This window comes from Pleurodeles waltl, chromosome 4_2 (assembly GCF_031143425.1).
Source record: "Pleurodeles waltl isolate 20211129_DDA chromosome 4_2, aPleWal1.hap1.20221129, whole genome shotgun sequence".
Classification (NCBI taxonomy): Eukaryota; Metazoa; Chordata; class Amphibia; order Caudata; family Salamandridae; genus Pleurodeles; species Pleurodeles waltl.
This window is the reverse complement of record NC_090443.1, coordinates 49800447-49818221: the sequence shown is the minus strand read 5'-3', so window position 1 is coordinate 49818221 and position 17775 is coordinate 49800447.

The window sequence follows — 17775 nt, the reverse complement described above, 5'->3', positions numbered from 1 at the left end:
TGGAACTGCACCCGTCGCACACCAGCAACTCCGCCGGCTCAATTCGGAGCCGGCTTCCTCGTTGCTGGTGCTTTCCCGCTGGGCGGGCGGGTGGCCTTTTGGCGGTCGCCCGCCAGCCCAACGGGAAAGTCAGAATGACCGCCGCGGTCTTTTGACCGCGGTACGGTCTTCTGGCGGTTCCCGCCAGGCGGGCGGCTTCCGCCGCCGGCGGGGGTCAGAATGACCTCCTATGTATTTTAAGAGTCTGTAGCACCCACCTAGAAGCCCCTTAAGCACAACCGACAGAAAGACGTAGGGCCTAATTATGACCATGGCGGTCTTGAGCCCGCCAGGGTCACAGCAGCAGTCTGACAAAGCAGTGGTCCTATCGCTTTGGTGGCAGTCAGACTGCCACATTATGACCGTGGCGAGAGTGCCACAGTCGGACCACTGGGACTGCCAGTTTACCTCCACAAGAGGGGCTGGCAGTGCTGAAGGTCCTAATCCACCAGGGCAGTGCTGCATGCAGCCCCGCCCTGGGGATTATGAGCTCTCTCTCTGCCAGCTTTTGCATGGCGGTAGCACTGACATGTAAAAGCTGGCAGAGGCAGGGGGCCCCTATGGACAGTCCCATAGCAGACAGTGAAAAGCACGGCGGATGCTGTTGCACCCTATGCACAGCAACATTGCAGCCGGCTCAGTTATGAGCCAGCGTCAATGTTGTGGGCTGTTCCCCGCTGGGCCAGCAGACGGAAACACAGTTTCCGCCCGCTGAGCCAGCAGGGAACTTGTAATGGGGCACGCGGAAAGGTAGCCGCACTGGCGGCTACCTGACTGCAGGTGTTTGGTGGGCAGGCTTTTCCACCTGCCAAACCCGTAATGAGGCCCTTTCTGTTTCTCCCCCACAACACTCTACCAAAAAACGAAAATACTATTTTTAAATGCCTAAGCATTTCACATGTAGGTGACTATTTTGCAGGAATATTAGTATAACATGCTCTGATTTGATGCTGCTTTTATTTAACAGTTAAGTTGGCAGCTACCCACAGAGTGCTTGGAGCCCAAAGATTGTTTTAATGCAATTGCTATGATATACTGCTTCAAAGTTTTTGAAAACAATAAAGAAAAACAAAACAGATGCTCCATCCTAACTAACCTGCAAGGTCTCTCTAAGGCATACATCTGGAATTCAACATAGGTAGATTGTCAGTGCACAAAGACTTTTTGGGATTTTTGTTTAACTTTTTGCAAAATGCAGCACCCATGCAAATATTAAAAAAAAAAAAAAAAAGATATTTATCTTTGTTCTGCAAGCTGCGAGTATGTGCACCATTTTCACGCAAACCCATGTTTACAAGTCTTTGTAACTATGGGTTTGTGACAAAATACATGGGTGGATGCATGGGAACACCCATGTTCCATCCATGTAAAGCCTACCCGATGCAAGGTAATGGAAGGCAGCACTGCAAGGCGTTAGTTTTCTTCTCTTTTACAAAACCACACATATAGTGATTTGCAGAACTTTGTAAATCCCAAAATAACTTTTGCGTCGGGTTGCGCCAAAAAAGTGATGCAACCCTGACACAATATCTGGGCCTGGGTGTTAAAGCCAGCTACAGAAGTTTACATTTTGCAAGTGGATGTTTTGCATATTCTTTTCATATTTTTCGTATATAGAAAACCTTTTTAATTGCTGCCTTCCGCCCATGTCTCTTTTGTAGAAAAGCAATAAGTCTGAAAAAACTCTGATAATAAAGGGTTTTTGCTCCTGTGGGTTCTCCCTTTCTTGGTTCCAGCAAGTGATAGGGCCAACACAAACCCTCATTTAGTAAAGCACTCAAGATATTTGGGCAATGGCTCCAGCAGCTAACAATCCAACACTAAAGACTCCCCAGAGGAACTTTCAGCCCACTACAGCCATAGGGGCTTGTGCTGCCAGTGCTCCTCTCGCCTGTCCAGCAGTCCATCTGTTAAATAGAGTAGTAAGTGCTCTAGAATTACTATTACAATACAATACAATAGAGCAGCATCTTAGTTTGGTAATCGTGTGGGTTTGCCCAGCAAATGTGGAGACTTAAAGTAATACAAGGTGCAAAGACCCTTGGTGTGGTAGTCATGTCTCTTAGGAACTGCTGCTCAAGTTGATTCTGTGCACCAGACTACTGGACTGGTGCTGGCTGTTGCAAGGCTGAAGACTGGGTCACACATACACAGTCAGGGATTTGGACCGGGCTCTTCTGACTCATCCTGTCATTCTCTGTCTAATGGTTGGGGTCTACTACCAACTTCTGTGGGCTCTGAATAGTGAGCAGATCTCTCTACTCCAGGTTGAATGAAAGGGGCTTTACTTTACTGTTCCCCTTGTTATGCTTCTGCCCTGGTAATAACCTGCTGAACGTTCAGCAGCCTCTAAAGAACTTCCATTTCACAGAGACCTTTCAGATCGTCATCCCCCTCCTGGTAGAGAGGGACTTCTTGCCTGCTTGGTATTATGTCTATGGACAGGAGCTGAGTTGGTGCTACCCATGGGCCATCATGCTGTTAAAGAGATGTCAGGCGGCTAAAACTGAGATGGCAGCTGAGGTGGCACTCCACTCATTGCTGCTACCGATATCAAGCATCTGAAATAAAGTAGCTTTTAAGTATATTGTTTGCACCCTCCTGATGTGCACAAGGAGTGAAAACATGTGGTTAGCTCTCTGAAAAGCATGGTCTGTACTGCCAATCAATCAAGGATTTTTGGCTGCCTGTGGCAGCTGCTCTGTTCTCATTCTTGTACTTCCGTGAGAACGGAGAAGAGGATTAGGTGATAGGTTACAGAAACTCTTTAAAATCGTTATGAAGAGCAGAGTCAAGTTTAGACTCTTTAGTGCTGAAAATAGCTGCCGGGGATGAAACACACGCCCAGGCAGAAAAGCCTCAAGGAAGGGATTTTGGGGATAATGGGTGCCACTACAATAGAAGAGTTAATGGAATGAGCTGTGTACGGTGAAAATGTTCATACTATGTATACGAGTGAAATGGGATAGTATAAGGTCTAGTAGTTATGATCACGTCATGACTGCATATTCGTTATATGTTTGCAATCGAATGGCATTGTATGTTGTACATTAAAACGGCAAATGATAAATGAACTTAAAAACAGCTTAGATTATGAAAAGGGTAACCTTCAAAAATATCAGAATTAATGATTAAAGGATATGCATGCCTGGAACTAGGCTATAAACGAACCTGCGTGACCTCCCAAAAGTACTTCTCAGACACCTGCAAAAAAATAGATCACATTGGAAAAAACCCTGTGATAGGGAATACCTTATCTTATTTGTTCACTTTTTATCAAATTATGTTTATTATGGAAATTCTTTGGTAACCCCTTATCTGAAGTCCGTGAAACACGAAAGACATAAAAGGAGAGAAGCAAGAAAGGGACAAACATCAAAATGTAAGACAAAAGTGGAATTCTGGACAATTGCAAAAGAAAAATGCATTTGAAATGTAACCTCATTCATAAACTCTCAGAGAATGGTGTATCTCACTTCTCTTGGTTGAAGTGAAATGAGGGTGAGGTGCTGGTGGAGGTTAATCATGTGGTTGGAGAGGCGGAAGTTACCCTTCAACAAAAGGAGGGTGACAGCACGCTGTTTCACATCTCAGCACACATTTCTCAGTGCATGAAAGCATTTAGGGCTATATGTACGAACACATTTTCCCATAGACATAGTATGGGGAAAACCCTTTGATACATCTTGCCCTTACTTCTTTAACAGTCTTTAGTTTTTCACCCTTGAGCTAACGTACTGACGAGCTCTGGTTGATGCACCTGAGTCCAATGAGTGCTACAGAGACCTGAGAAGACTTTGGGCAGCATTTCAGGCACCCCCAAAGCAATGTGTTGCTCTCTACTGAAGAAGGACAACTATCCTGCAACACATATCTAGTGGTACACATCACTGGTGGCACCATCAAAGGTGAAAAAGTAAAGATTGCCACTGAAGTTTTATCATGCACTGCATTTACTGTAATGCATTGGGACAAGTTGGGTGCTGCGGTGTGAGGCAGTGTGCTCCCACTTTCTTTTTGTTTGAAAAGGCTCCTTTGAGGTAATGAGCTGACGAGCTCTGTTTGATGCATCTGCACCAAGTGAGTCGTACAGAGAACTGAGAAGACTTTGGGCAATATTTCCAGTACCCCTAAAACAATATGTTGCTTTCTACTGAATGCTGCAATAATTTTATAACCTACCGCTTGAGGCAAGGTTTACTTTTTAAAGTTTTTAGTCTGTGTTTGCTGCATTTTAACTGTATTCACATTTACACTTTATTACCGGTTTCTCGCCTGACAGAGCGAGGCCGTTTGTTGGTTAGTCCACGCACCAGCTTCTCTAGGGGAGGGACTATATATTTAGCAGGTTGACGCGACCGTGCAGCTCTGCCATTGTATGAAGGGAAAAGTTTGTTTACGAACACTGCGATAATTTTATAACATACCGCTTGGGACAAGGTTTACTTTTTAAAGTTTTTAGCCTGTGTTTGCTGCATTTTTAATTGTATACACTTTTGCACTTCACTACCGGTTTCTCGCCTGTCAGAGTGAGTCCATTTGCCGGTTAGTCCATGCACCAGCTTCTGTAGGGGAGGGACTATATATTTAGCAGGCTGACACGACCGTGCAGTGGGCGTGCCAAAGGCAAGCCAGTCTGCGCCTGTCCGCGCCCGGATTGCGCCAAGGGCCAGGACCTCTGGTCCAACTGCATCAAAAAATACTGTACCCTTAATCTACACCAGGGAAGATCTTATCTCTTTATACTTGAAAGGTAAGGATGTCAGGTGCAAATCATTGGATTTGCATCAGCAGCAAGACAAGACTTATTGCCACCACTGCCATTTTACTTTCTCCAGCTCAACATTTGAGACCACTCAGCAAGCAGTTGGTGGTGTAAATTCGGCTCACAACTATCAGGCTTTAAAGTGTATATTATTGAATGCCAGATCTCTGGTAAGGCATTAAATTGAGTTTTTAGAGCTAACTGATTCCCTTAACCCGGGTATAGCGTTTATCACTGAAACCTGGGCCGACATCAGATATGACTTTGGCTATCCCAAATGGCTACAAAATTGTTAAATCCGACTGAGTTGATAAGAAAGGCGGTGGATTATCCATTGTGTTATGGGAAAACAATACAATATACTGCTCTTCAGGTTTAAGTAATTCAATAAACGAAGTGCGAACATTTTCTTTAGGACTTTCTAATCATGAGATGTGAGGAAGTGTGCTGCCACTCTCTTTTTGTTTGAAAATGCTCCCTTAAGCTAATGATCTGACGAGCTCTGATTAATGCATGTGCACCAGTGAATGGTCCAGAGACCTGAGAAGACTTTGTGCAGGATTTCCAGCACCCCTAAAACGATGTGTTGCTTCTACTGATGAAGGTCAACTAACCTGAAAGCATCTCTAGCGATACACAGCACTGACTGCACCAACAAGGGTGATAGAAGTGTTGTCGTGCATTGCATTTACCATAACGCACTGGGGCCTACTGAGTCCTGAGATGTGGGGAGTGTGCTCTCACCCTCTTTTTGTTTGGAAGTCACCCTGAGCTCATCCTTATTTTTCTAAATGTGCTGTGTACCATTTCTGTTACTGTCCAGTGTCATTGGTTGTCTCACAACTAAGGGCCTCATTTCAAGGCTGGCAGTCCAAGGACCTCCAGCCTCGTGGTGATGGTCGGACCACCACAACTGTGGCAGTCCAACTGCCACATTACAACCCTGGCAGGCAGACCCGACGGTGCAATGGCAGTCTGAGTTGTACTCAGCCTGGGCAGCGCTGAGTTCAACGCCGCCTGGCTGATTACAACTCAGCTTTCTGCCAGCCTTCTCATGGTGGGGCCCCACCATGAGAAGGCTGGCAGAAAGCCAGTGCTGCCCCCTCACTCAACACCATCGGAATGCTCACTATCTTCTTTGCAGACAGTGCCCATTCTGAGGGTGCGGTGTGCTACGGTATTGGCCTCGGCTCCCTTAAGGGTGCTGAGACCAATATCGTAGCAGTGTTCCTGTGGGCAGTCCAGCAGGAACCATTTACTACAATGTTCCCACCGGTCAGCACAGCTGGAAAATTTTATACACTTGGGGGGATGGATGCGGCATCCTCCCCGCGAGTTTGGAATTCCAATGGCGGAACCGCCAAACTCTTAATAAGGCCCCAAGACTGAAGGACCTTGGATGTAGGGTTTCTCAGATGTGTCAAATGTTTTGGTGTTTTCAGTTATGAGAATGTGCACTTGGTAAGTATAGCACAAATACATTCTCCTCTTGAAAATAAAACCGACTCACACACGTGAGGTCTCAAGAAACCTCAGATTCCGATACACACAGTTTAATTACTTACATCAGGCATATTTGGCACTAGCCAGGATTAAACGTATGTTCCCCGGGACGGACCCAGCTTTCCCCAGATGCAAAACACCCGCAGCACAGTTCTACCACATGGTCTGGGAGTGCCCGCGGTTACAAGGGGAATGGGCGGGGGTGGTCATAGCATTATCAGAAATGACGGGTCTCAACCTGGACGCGAATCCCAAATCCTGTCTACTTGGCCTCAGGACAAGGATGAAAAGAAACAAACATTTGCACAGGTTCGTAGATCTAGCTTAGGCAATGTACAAAAGACTGATAGCCATGAACTGGAAGGCCCCCAATGCACCCGACCTGAAAGCCTGGCTCATCCTCATGCTTCGTTGGGCCCGTGCTGAACACCAGGTGCTAATGAACCTGGCGCGAAGGGGACTGCGACAAGCGGGCTGCGAAACTTGGGGCACTTTAGTCTCCAGACTAGAGGCAAAAAACGATGAAAGACCCCCTTGAACCGCAGATAGACGTGATTACCTAGGCGGCCGGGGGCTTAGATCCGGCTGTAACGCGGCACTACACCAGGGGATGCATACACACCTGTCAACAACGCCTCGTCCCTACTGTCAGTACACCAAACCCTCAAGCGCACACATGTCAAGCAGCACACACAGGCCACCACGTCCAATCAATAGACACTGGCACCATGGTGTACCGCGCCACCCCCCCCCTCTTCGCCCCCCTCCCCGCGCGGCAGCCGGGGCCCCCACCTTAAGCGGTAATGAAACCTTCCCACAATAGAAGGCCTTAAACATCTGCGTCGGCAAAACCCGAAAATATTGATCAGATTGCACAGACTGGAAGTGTACGAAAGTTCTTAGTTGTTTGTTAACTTTAATTGGTGAGAGCCCAGCGAGTTACTGTAATCAACAACATCCTGCTATTGTTGACATTTGTATGCAATGCAATGTATGGCTCTCTTGAAAACTCAATAAAAACAAGTAAAAAAAACAAAAAAAACACTGAAATGTCACCATTCAACCTTTTGAATCTTTGTGCTTTATCTAGTCAAGAATACATATTAGTGTCTCTTCCTTTTCTCTACCAAAACAGCTTTGGAGTACAGCCTTGAGGGACATGGTAAAGATCTGTGAATTGGAGGAATTGTCTAAGTTCCAGTTCTTTAAAGACCAAAGCTACTCCTACTGAGGCCGGACATTGTAGGAAAAGTTGACGTTATCCTCTGCAAGAAGGACTAGTGAAGTTGTAACAGCATGTTACTGTTGGGAGTACCAGACTACTGAAGAAGTGTAGTTTGTGGACATTAGACCATGACAATAGATGCCAATTGCAAACGGCTCAGAAGGACCTTTACTATGAATTAACCACCTGTACGTTGAAAGGTGTGATTGAATTTGTTTCAATAACATTTTAGTTGATCAGTTGTAAGATAACTAGTAATTGCTCTAATGGATTTGAGCATGTGTAAAGAAACACTGTTCCCAAAACCCTTGATCGGGTAATGGACTGCTGAAGCTGCATAAGGCAGATCCTGAATTAAGAGAACTTTATTTACAAAAAATTGCAATTACCCTTTAGTCAAGCACAGCTCAAAGGCTTATTTGACAGACATGTGCAGATTGATGTAGATCTTTGTGGGGCATTACCCTGACACCTCATATGTAGTCTCCTAAGACAAATACAGTTTTTTTGTATCTAAATCTCTGGTTGGGGACAAGTCAGTTATTCTTTTATGTTATCTTTCAGTAAAAGTCATACATAAAATCTGGACCTTGACACCTACTGTTACAGATGTTTTCAGCAAAATGTCCTTTTTTGGTGGATGGCTCTAAATCATTCTGTAGTATCACACACTTACTACTGCATGTCTTGGCACCCATCATTCAATGTGAGAGGTAAATCCAAATTAGGGCCCGATTTCAGAATTTGACCCGAGTGCAAACTGCACATTGAGTATAAGCTTTTCTGTTTTCAATTCCCACCAGGTATTATCTATAGAACCTTGTGTGGAGTAAAGAAGCTGTAAAGAGGCAAAACAATAGTTCTATCATGCTCAAAACTGAAATGTACAACCACCGGGGAAAACTCAGGATGAGATAATGATATTTCTAATGTACGGTTTTACCTCCTAATAATCCCTACCAGGCCAGAATGACACTCTAGTGTCCACACCACAAGATGAACCAAGTGAGAGTTTGAACTAATCAGTGGGATATATTCAGTTTTTTATAACAGATGGCATGATTTTACCTGAAGTACACACCCACAATTTGCATAGAAAACAAGAGAGTTTGCTCCCTACCACAATGCTTTGTGAAATTGATTTTTCCCATGTGTCACATTTAGTGCATCCCTTGTCGGGAGGAATGAAAACTAATAGCGCATGACAGAAAATCGTCTTATTAATATGATTACTCCTAGTTTTGGATCAGTTGCAGACCCGGAGGGAACATGCTCTGTGTTTCCTATCATGCCCCGGATTCCCTGGTAGTGTGAAGAAACAAGCTTTTAGAACATTAAAACCACTGTACCAAACATAATACTTTTAAGTTATTGGTAATGTGGGTTCTCTTAGCCAACAAATGTATGAAGAGAAGTCCCTTGCATATGAATATTGAAAGATATTCCAGCTTTAGAAATGAATGCTATGAATGCTGCCATAATGTTGTGCAGGATGGAGAAAGTTACAGTATACACAGTTGTGGTAGTCATGTTGGAGCCTGTACGGTCATTCCATTATTCACCATCCTTGTGATCATCAATCACAAAACTTCAGCGTCTAAAATATCTGATTGTTCGCCTTGTTATCTACCTGAACAATGGCAGTGTGTTGTTTTTCATGAATTAATTCTAGCACTTGAGATGGTATAGGCAAGATATCTAGAATTACATCACTGTGTTTATTATACTCCTATATAGCTGTTTCTGGGTAGCCGGAAATTGTTCAGTGCACAGAAGACTCTCCTGTGAGTGCATTAGGTAAAATGGCCATACTGACCATGAAAGGGAACCCTTGAAGAGACTCTGTTGAGATACACTGAAGGCCCAAGAGCAACACAGTAAGGTAGGCCAAGATGGGCAATTTGGACATAGATCTTGAGAACACACCTCAGAACATAGGCTACATGAGCCTTTATGGTAAGGTCCCGAAAAAGCCTTCAGCATATTGGCTTATGTTATAGTTGTAAGAGACATATATTTAGGTAGTATGTATCAATGAAGTACCATCTTTTTTTATGGATCCATATTAAATGTAAAATTATATTGTATGAATTTTACGATTTCATGGTTAGTGGAGCTTGCACCTACACTGTGGATTCTGCTACATAAACCTTGTTAGCATTGGCAGGGACAAGCTTTTTGTCAAATTCTTGTATGACAGTTACCTGCTGTACAATGGTCTTATATGCAGTACATCCAATACCCCTTTATCTCTCTCGCTTTGATTACTTACACAGTTGAGTCCCTGCACCTCTCAGAAACCCCTCCTACGAGATCAAAGCCACACCTTACTTCCTGTTTCTTTGTGTCTGCAGGACACCTTCCAATGGGCGGGTGTGGTCCTCTAGCTCTGGTGTTCTTGTTGGCAGGTGATTTCTTTCAGATTCCTCACTGGAATCGGAATCCATAGAATGAAGAGGGCATCTGGACTGATGTGATGGTGGCACAAACATTCATGAAGTTGGCTGGAAGGAGGGAGCTAAGTCCTGATGCAGTTTGGTCGGCTTCCCTTCCCCGTTTGAATTGGAGCATGCATGCAACTCTGCTTGCAGGTTGAAGAAAGAGATGCTTCTCTAGGAACCTGACAATCCAAGCAGGGAGATATGGTGCACTCCTAAAGCCGGAATTGGAGGATTAAGGTAGGAAGGGGTCAATTTTATGCAATTCATAGTGTGGCTATATATTTTTGATTGGTTCCGTCCAAGAGATTTTGTTTCAGAAACTGGCATTCTTTCAAAAATTGTGTTTCTGTCAGGCATTGTAGCACAAGTTTTTTCAAAGGGTATTTAAAGAGGTAAGATATTGTGCTTCTTTTCAGTATTTGGCGATGGAAGGGTAAAGATCTGAGAAGAACAGACTTCGCCGTTCTCCTTCGTCTGAAGGGAAGAAGGGAGGTGAACCTTTGGAGCGGCGAGCAAGACTCTCAAGGTTTCAATCTCCTGTTGACTCTGATAGGTTGCTGGCTGGGCAGGGTCAGCCCATGACAGATGAGGCATTGGCCACTAAGGATGAAAGGGGCAAAAACTCTGCAAAGCATAAAAACAAGTTTGTGGATACAGACTCTTCTATTGATTCAGCTACAGATAACCCTGTTACTTCAGACGGCAAGTAAATTTCAAGGGAGGGGCTCTCTTCTATTCAACTGCATATCTGAGACAATTTAGGCTTTAATAGTCCTCTGGAGGAGATGGACCATGAAGGGTTATTCTCCAAATATGTCAAACCAACACATGCAGCTCTTCTGTTGGATCCAAAAATCTAGGATTTGATTTTCATCATTTGGAAGGATCATGCTCAGATTCCTAGATTTCTCCTAAAGTCATATTTCACAGAGGAGGAGAATATGGTTCTTCCTTAGTCCATCAAGGTCTAGTCCTTGGCTCAAGAGATATTTTGGGACTGCTAACTTGTCATTGAGGGCAGCCTCCAAAGCTGTGTTAACATATCTATCTTTAGTGAAAGATTTTAGGACTTTGGCAGTCTGACATTTTAGTCAAAATACAGCAACAAGGTTTTGGTAGACATTTTCTCTAATGTTATCAGGACCACTTTGGTGGCCTCAAGCACAATGATTATTTCAAGGAGACATTTATGGCTCAGAAAGTGAAAGACTAACTCCCTGAAAAAGCATTGTTTCTGAAGATCCTATTTGAATGGAAAAAGCTCTTTGGAGACTGTCTGGAGGTGATCAAAAATCGTTTAGGGATAAGAAACATGCTTAGTCGCATAAGGCTGTTTCTGTTAAGGGATCTAAACCTTGCAATAGAGCTTCTCACAAACACAGCAGGAAGGACTATGAATCTTTTTCTGTCAGGGAAAGAAGATTCCAGCTGAAGAGAACTGGCAATCCACAGTATATGTGAAGGGAAGGCTAATTCATCCAATTAGCACTCCTGATTATGCTTCCCTTCCTGCTGCTGTACCAGTGGGAGGAAGGGACCATGGACTTTTTTTGATACAATTCTATCACAGATCAGTGGGTTCTGAATATAATTCAGAAAGCATACTTTATAGAATTCGACTCAGAGCCTCCTGACTCAGGGTGCACCTTTACTTCTGTCTCCAGGGATCCGATAAATAGGAGGCTTTGTGGGGATGGATGTGACACTAATTGCCAAGAAGTCAGACATTTGGGTTTTTGGTTCATTAGGAGGGAAAAGGTTGAGGTGTATAGTCAATCGTCTTTCTGGTTCAGAAAGTCCCAGGAGATTTACTAAAGAGGCTCAATCCATGGGTAAAAACATTCATTTTTAGATGGTCATGTTACAACAAATCAACCCTTTGGTCTTAGACAAGGACTTCATGGCACCAATCGATTTACAGGATGCCTATTTACCTGTGCCTATCCATCAGGATCTTCAAAAACACATATGCTTCATGTACGAGGACGCCCATTTCCAGTGTTGTTTCTTCAAGTGTTTACGAAGGTGCTGACACTTCTGATCACATTGCTTCAACAGCAGGAAATATCTGTTCAGCTTCATCTAGATGATTGTCTGGTGTGTTCACCTTTGATGCAACAGATGGCCATTCATGTGGACAAGGTGCTGCACATGTTAACAACTCACAGGTTCCTAGTAAATATAAAGAAATCATAGTTACTGCCAGAACAGGATCACATTTCTATAGGGGTCAGGTGCTGCACAGATCAGGGCTTAGTGACCTTGCCAGAAAAGAGAGTGATCACTATCTGATTTCTTATTGCGGATCTGATGGCAACAGTTCATCCCAAGGTGTCAGCAAGGATGAGGGTCCAGTGGTGTTTGTCAGCAACTATCTTCCTGGTTCCCTGGGCAAGGTTCCACTTGAACAGGCTCATACAGTTTATACTGTCTCCTTAGGAATCAATCTCCAAGAACATGCCTTTGTGAACCCAACGGACAAAGAGAAGAAGCAAGAGTTAGCATTGTGATTGAATCCTGGAAACCTTCTGAATGAGGTTCCCTTGTGCCCACCAGCTCCACTATTTATCATAACAGATGTGAGAAAGAGGGGCCGTGGAGCATTGACTGGGCAGAGTCAAATCTAGGGACTTTGGACATGTGCTCAAAAGATCAGGTCTTCCATCTGAAGAGAGCCGGAGGCAAATCACCTGGCTCGCCAAGATTTTTCTACTCCTTCACAGGTCCTTCCTAGTCAGAATGGATAATTTGATGGCAAACTCCTATTGCTACCGTCAGGGCTCTTTTTTTTTGCAATTTAGGACCAGATGTTTTCCCTGGCTCAGTCCCGTACCAGTTCGCTGAAAACAGTCCAAATTTAGGGGACCTTGAATATTCTTGCAGACAAATTGAGCAAGGAGAATCCCTCCTCCAATTATTTTTGTCTCGCTTTTCTCTTGTTTACCCAGATCTGTCAGAGGTGGGGATGTCAAATGCTTGACCTATTTGTAACTTTTCACAACTTCAATGTTTTGTTCCAGAGTAAATTAAGATAAGGCATGGGGAGTGGATGCTCTTCCCCGTCTCTGGCTGGGGGATCTACTGTATGGTTTCCTTCCTTTCCCTTTGGTCCAGCGTTTTCTGATCAGAATGAGGAGAGAGGGGACTTGGTTGATCCTAATTGCTGTTACCTGGCCCCGCTCATCCTGGTATCAACCGCTGATAGTGATGAAGATGGACCAGGAGTGGCCTCTACCAATAGTTCCCTCCCCACTGGCCTCTCCATTTTCAGATCATTTGTGTAGAAAAACTCAAATAGAGTGCATGGAAGTTGAAAGGGCAGAGTTAAGATGCTAGGGGTTGTCTGATTCAGTCTCTTTCTCAGTCCAGGGTTCCAGAAGATGGCATAGTAGTTCATCTTATGCAAGGCATTTGACGTTGTTTAGGACGTGGTACCTGGAGAAGAAGTTGCTCCCACTCTTTCTCAAAGAATGGTTTTCCGTAGGGCCGAGTTCTTCGACCTTTAAAGTCCAATAGACCACAATAAAAGCATTCTGGGCTCCTAGTGGCAATTTGGGGGATGACCAAGGGCAGGTAAACAGGTTACATAAGGGATTCATAAATGTCCATCCTGTCCTCCCTTCTTTGTCCAGTATGATATATTCAGTTGGTTTTGCAGGCATTAAAGTGTTCATCTTTTGAGCCTATTCATTCTATTGCCATCAGGATCCTGACCCTAAAAGTGTTTCTTAGTGGCTATCACTTCAACCAGAAGGTTGAGTGAATTGGACACGTTTCCTGCAGGGCTTCTTTCTTTAAAGTCTTTAACGGTGTGGTAGTGTTATGGCCAGAGTCTGACATTGTTCCTAGGGTAAAATCATACTTCCACACTCAATAGGATATTGTCTTGCTGTATTTTTGACTGAGCCCTAGTCTCCTGAGAAAGCCAGCCTCCATTGTTTGGACAGCTATTTTGGTGTATCTTGAGAGGGTGGCAGACTTCACACTTTCGCCTTCACTATTCATTCATTTTGGTCCAGCGAGGAAAGGACTTAAACCATCAACAGGGCCCTGAGCAGATGGGTCTTATATCTAATTTCCCCAGTTTATCAGCAATATGCAGTACCTTCTCCTCTAAGAGTTCAAATGAGGTCAACTAAGGGTATGTTGGCCTCATTGGCAGATTGTAAGAGGCCATTCTTGATGGAAATCTGCAAAGCAGCCCCTTGGGCAGCTCTGTCTACCTTTATTAGACAGTATAGAGTTATGAAAGGCCCTGCAGTAGATAATGTCTTGGGGCCAAAAGTTCTGTGCGCTGTGAAGTAACTGTGGTACACATTTTTCAGAATAAAAATAATTTTTCTTTGAGCAGAACCTCAGAGTAATACAATTAACAGTAAGTAATCAAAGCATTTCATTGTATTATCCTGCTCATGACTCCTGCTTCAGCTTCTCAAGCCAACTATTCACAGACAACAATTAACCCAGCCTGGTATCCTGCCCTAACACTCCTTCAGAGGCCTGTCATCACAGACTGCTGTTTTGACATAAAATGCTGGATTTCGCTAAACACCCTCATGTTCACAACACCAAAATAATAATTACATATTACCCCTCCTTCAGGGTGCCTAATTCCCTACTCATCTCTTTCCCAGCTGGAATCTTCTGATAGTATAATAGTGTTTAGATAATCTAAATGGAAGATCGAGTGACTGCTGGTGTTATCCCTTCATGTGCACAAGTTAAAGGATTATTTATTAAAAGTGAAAGGTATAAAATAGTACATGAACATGTAGAAACACACGATCCCTCGTACCACTCTCCAAGGGTCCTGGGTTGGGGAAGGGAAATGCCATCTTCACATAGTGTGCTTGGGAAAGAGGCTGAAGAGGGATGCAGCACAATGACATGGTGGCTGTTGTGTTGATATCATTACGCCGGCCGTGCAGCAGCATTATCTTTCCGTTGTACTTCAAAGGGTAGAGATGTTGGCCCATGAAGCTTTGTCCCACCAGGGACGTAGATGTTGTGCCAGGCTGCCTCCAGTTATCAAGGGACTTGAGAAGCAAGGGCTGAGCTGGCTTGGTGGGGAAGAGCATGATCATAGTGACAGAAAGGCAGACACAACGCGGAGCAGGGGGCCTATAGGAGCGCCTTGGAGTTATCTGAGCTCCAATTGGAGCTCGATAAACAAATGGACAGGTAGTTCCCCCCTCCGTACGCAAGCCCTCCTTCTTCAGAGGTCAAATTTTGTTTTGTCACGCCGGTCTGAGCTTGATGTTTATTTCATATGAAGCTGGTAATTTGTGAATTTGTTTTATGAAAAACCTTTTGTTTAAAGAGCTGGAATTACTGTAAAAAGAAATTGTAAAAAGTGGTAATATCTGCATCTTGATCATTGCTACTCAACCACTGATGGAAATCGGCAGCTTTTCTCTACCCATCTAGCAGATGTTTAGTCTTACAAATAAGAGGGGAGTATCTCAATTTATATAGGTCATCATAGTTTTCAGACATTCTACCTAAATACTTGATTGACTTTTCATAATAAGATCCCTGTAGATAATGCAACAAGGAGTTATTAGTAGTGTTAAAAAGTAGGATTTCTGTTTTGGAAATGACCCGGTATCCTGAGAGAGCTGGGAAGCGCGAAAATATATCAAACAGTCCATTAAAAATGCTTGTTTCGGAATGAAACATTTTTGTCCTATTAACGATGGCATACTTTCTAAATTGTATTACTTAATTTTTGTCCCGACAGAAGTGCTTCCAGCGCGATCCTATTGTGATAAATCATTCAAGCTCCCAGAGTGTCATAAGGTGAGCTATGGTCTGCCTCACTTGACCCACGACACTAAATAGTTCTCCACATTACATTAACGGTACACCATTTACCCTTTCCTGTAGATATAGATGAAAATCCTACCTTTGGGAGGAAGCGGGTTCATGGTTCTCTACACATGATTCATATTTCACAAACGGTTTCCAATGAGTACCATACAGTATGTTCCCCGATAGCCAGCTGTCTCCAGTTATGGTAACCGGTTTTCAACCTAATCCCGCGAAACGTACAACTGACACTAGTTGACCATAAAGTACACCAGCCCAAGTCATGAGGAGATCCTGGAAGAATATGAGGGCGAAACGCGTCAACATGTGATAGGACTCGGGAATTGGATCAAAAACAAAGAAACTGGATAGAGGCTCTCAGTATCACAAACTACGAGCCCTCCCCTGTTATTAAATACCCATCCCTTGTCACTTTGCTCATGAAAAGTGGGTCTGTGGAACATACCTTCTGCTCTGAGATGCACTGTCGATTATGGTGCACTGTGATCTCTTCTATTGTTTGAAAATGATCGACTTAAGTTTTGTTTAAAGTAAAAAGTATTCTAACAATTCAGTTTTGAGATACGATTGAGTAATTTGAACCGTACAGCAGTTGTTTGGAATTGTAGCAGGAGGGGTATCTTTTTATATATTATGAGGCTTGTGATCTTACCCCTTTACATGGGCCCAACCCCATTGTCGTTTCGGTATGTCAGGCTGGGGAGCACATGACAAACATGACGCTGAGGAGTTTAGGTAGTGAGTTGCAGGAATTATTTTTAAAATGAAGAGATCTAAACCTATGGCTTTATGTGTCATTTTGGTGAGGTAGCTGAATAAAGAGACAACACTTCTTACCATTCTGATTCTACACACGAGTACCTCAACCAGTCCGAAGTTTTTAACTGTTTGTGTTGTGGTACTTGTAGTTCTTAGCATTTCTAAGCTAGCAACAACTCTGCAAAGCACCACACGTTGTTGGTTTTACTACTGCAGTTGTCTGCATTACCACGAGGTTCCAGAATGCCCACAAGTCAGATGATCAAAGCACACATATGTGTTCTTTACAGATTTTTGCTGTTGTATATAGTGCAAACTAGAACTAAAGGTGATGAAGGGCTTTCTTTGAATATCAGTTGCATTACACAAGGTCACATTCATTTTGAGACATGGGGAGATTAACTGATTTACCCAGAATCACAGGATGTTCAAACCAACGCGGAGACTCAAACCTGGTTCCCCGGTTTCAAAGTCGATAGCTCTTAATTTTTTTCTGTGCCTTGGGATTCGTACCCTCCTGTGCTGGCTTGCAGAGCCAATTAGGAGTTATGCTGTATTGATTGTGAACAAGACTCTAACCCTTGCAAAGGACCCAGATCTGAACTGGCTTGCTCCCCATCACTGACTTTGATTGGTGGGTCTCATTTACTGCTTGGTCACACATGCAACACTATTACAGTGCACTGTTGTGCCTGCACAGGTGCACCTTCTGATGTGGAAGCTGTAGAGCAAGAGACTAAAAGCACTGCTTTGACCCCCTGGACCCATTCACTCATTCACTGTTAGACCTGTCACAGACCTGTGACCAGGGACTGCAATCAGAGCCACCCCAACATCTACCAGTACATGACAGAAGGTATCACATGTGAGTCTGGTGGCTCTCAAGCAAGCACACAGACACACACACACACACACACACACTCACTCTAATCTATCATCCTCACTGTCTCTCTTTATGCCTCTCTTGACCTCGTCCTCTTTACTCTCTTCTTCCCCACTCCTATTAGACTATTACATCTATCTCATTTGTTTTGCCCATTGCTGATCTCACAGCTTTTTCTTGCTGTTTCCAGACAAACATTTCCCTCTCCAAGTTTAATGTGCAATCTCTCTGGCCTCCTGGTATAATTTCTGAAAAACATTGGATTATTAATTGGGGTGGGTAACTAGCCACCTCATGGAATGAGCACAACCCTTGTCAGGGTGAGCCCTCA